At 42.7% G+C, this 3,184-nt stretch overlaps 1 pseudogene; it reads left to right on the forward strand.

The window, feature by feature from the left end:
* LOC111953515 (lipocalin-like) overlaps positions 1 to 2,707 on the forward strand; it is a 14,550-nt pseudogene extending 11,843 nt beyond the window's left edge.
* Positions 2,708 to 3,184: the final 477 nt, after the last annotated feature.

The raw sequence follows: 3,184 nt of genomic DNA on the forward strand, positions 1-3,184 counted from the left end.
AGCGCCCAATGACGCCAAGTGAGTTTCTGTGTGTGTCCGTGTGTGTGTGTGTCCGTGTGTGTGTCTGTATGTCCGTTGTGGTGTGTGTGTCCGTGTGTGTGTTGTGTGTGTGTCCGTGTGTGTGTGTGTCCGTGTGTGTGTCCGTGTGTGTGTGTGTGTCGTGTGTGGTCCATTTCACTCATACTGATGCTCTCTCGCTCAGCGCTGATGGCTCTTGCTGGAGGATGACTGAACTGGCCAAGAAGACTGACATACCAGGCCGCTTCACCTTCACCAGCCAGCGTGAGTTCACACACACACAGACACACACAGACACACACAGACACACACACACACACACACACACACACACACACACACACACACACACACACACACACACACACACACACACACACACACACACACACACACACACACACACACACAGTCAACGTAACTACATATCTCTTTCTCCCTCTCTCAGGTTGAACAATGAAAATGAATGCGTGTGGTAGCTGTCCAGTATGATGACTTTGCTCTGATCCACACCATCAAGACCAAACACGGAGTAACTGATGTGCTCAACAAACTCTCAGTAAGTCTGTCTGGCTGTCTGCATGTCTGAAATTAATTCAGACCTTTAGATCTCATGTTTTGTGTCATTCTTCACAGTTTCACTTTGGTCTCTGGTTTCAGCATGGTCATGTTACAGGTGGGTTGTGTGTTAACCTGGTTGTGTTCTGTTAACCTGGTTGTGTGTAACCTGGTGTTGTTCTGTTAACCTGGTTGTGTTCTGTTAACCTGGTTGTGTTCTGTTAACCTGGTTGTGTTGTGTTAACCTGGTTGTGTTCTGTTAACCTGGTTGTGTCTGTTAACCGGTTGTGTTAACCTGGTTGTGTTAACCTGGTTGTGTTCTGTTAACCTGGTTGTGTTCTGTACCTGGTTGTGTTATGTTAACCTGGTTGTGTTCTGTTAACCTGGTTGTTGTTCTGTTAACCTGGTTGTGTTCTGTTAACCTGGTTGTGTTAACCTGGTTGTGTTCTGTTAACCTGGTTGTGTTAACCTGGTTGTGTTCTGTTAACCTGGTTGTGTTAACCTGGTTGTGTTCTGTTAACCTGGTTTGTGTGTTTAACCTGATTGTGTTAACCTGGTAGTGTTCTGTTAACCTGGTTGTGTTCTGTTAACCTGGTTGTGTTAACCTGGTTGTGTCTGTTAACCTGGTTGTGTAATCTGGTTATGGTAACCAGGTAGTGTTGTGTTAACCTGATTGTGTTGTGTTATCCTGGTAGTGTTGTGTTAACCTGGTTGTGTTGTATTAACCGATTGTGTTGTGTTAACCTGGTAGGTTTCTGTTAACCTGGTTGTGTTCTGTTAACCTGGTAGTGTTCTGTTAACCTGGTTGTGTTCTTTAACCTGGTTGTGGTAATCTGGTTATGGTAACCAGGTAGTGTTTTGTTAACCTGATTGTGTGTAAACTGGTTTTGTTCTGTTAACCTGTGTTGCTGTGTTAACCTTGTAGTTTTGTGTTTACCTGGTTGTGTTGTGTAACCTGTTTGTGTTAACATGTTCTGTTGTGTTAACCGGTAGTGTTGTGTTAATCTGGTTTTTGGTGTTTACCTGTTGTGTTGAACTGTTTTGTTGTGTTTACCTGGTTGTGATAACCTGGTTCTGTTGTGTTGAACTGTTTTTGTTGTGTTAACCTGGTTTGTAACTTGGTTCTGTTGTGTTAACCAGGTTTTGTTGTGTTTACCTTGTTGTGTTGTGTTAACCTGCTTGTGTTAAACTTTTTTGTTGTGTTAACCTAGTTGTGTTGTGTTAACCTGGTTGTGTGTGTTAACCTGGCCGTGTTGTGTTAACCTGGTTGTGTGTGTTAACCTGGTCGTGTTGTGTTACCTGGTCGTGTTGTGTTAACCTGGCTGTGTTAACCTGGTGTGTGTTAACCTGTGTGTGTGTTAACCTGGTCGTGTTTGTTAACCTGGTTGTGTTAACCTGGTTGTGTGGTTAACCTGGCTGTTAACGGTCGTGTTGTGTTAACATGGCTGTGTTAACCTGGTCGTGTTGTGTTAACCTGGCTGTGTTAACCTGGTGTGGTTAACCTGGTTGTGTGTGTTAACCTGGCTGTGTTAACCTGGTCGTGTTGGGTTTACCTGGCTGTGTGTTAACCTGGTCGTGTTGGGTTACCTGGCTGTGTTAACCTGTCGTGTTAACCTGGTTGTGTGTGTTAACTGGTCGTGTTAACCTGGTCGTGTTGGGTTTACCTGGCTGTTTAACCTGGTCGTGTTGTGGTGTAGGTCGCACTCCAGAGGTGAGCGCAGATCTCCAGAAGAAGTTCATGCAGTTCTCTCTGGATACAGGAATCCTCTCTGGGAACATTGTTATCCTGCCCCAGAATGGTACGACAACACACACACATATGTACAATATTATTATGGCGATCAGATACATATGAATGTGCTTCACTGGTAGAAATCATCTCCTCTCTCTTTTCTCCCTCCTCTCTATTGCAGGTGAATGTGCCAAGGCATAAATGTTCACTCATCCCATTATCCCTCTGCTACTCTTCCACTGGCATCTGTCTCCATTTCACATCCAAACTCTTTTCCTGGAAGAAGACTGAAGACTGCATATATTGAGGATTTATACCACAAATTTGAATTATTTTCAGCCAATTCAATACAATTCAATATGAACAAAATAATAAAAGATTATTAAAAAAACAAACATATTTCTCAAGTTGATTACAGTCTTTTAGAGGGGAAAAACAGAAGTCATTTTTTTCATGGCTTATGGATTTAAAAAATAACCATAGCTTCAGGTACATCCAAAAATAACAAAGTTAATGTGTTTACTAACTAACTGCTTCCCATGCTTTGTCTTCCTTCTGCTTAGAGCAATTCATAACTGAGACAAGAAACACAAATAACATTCTACAGTATAACTCTAAGTGTTCTGTTCCACCATTATAGACAGATGCTCTAAGTTTCTGTTCCACCATTATAGACAGAGGCTCTAAGTGTTCTGTTCCCCCCATCACAAGGCTCTAAGTGTTCTGTTCCACCATTATAGACAGAGGCTCTAAGTGTTTCTGTTCCCCATCACAGAGGCTTTAAGTGTTCTGTTCTCCATTATAGACAGAGGCTCTAAGTGTTCTGTTCCACTGTTATAAACAGAGGCTCTAAGTGTTGTGTTCCAGCCTTATAGA

This window comes from Salvelinus sp. IW2-2015, linkage group LG27, assembly GCF_002910315.2.
Source record: "Salvelinus sp. IW2-2015 linkage group LG27, ASM291031v2, whole genome shotgun sequence".
NCBI lineage: Eukaryota > Metazoa > Chordata > Actinopteri > Salmoniformes > Salmonidae > Salvelinus > Salvelinus sp. IW2-2015.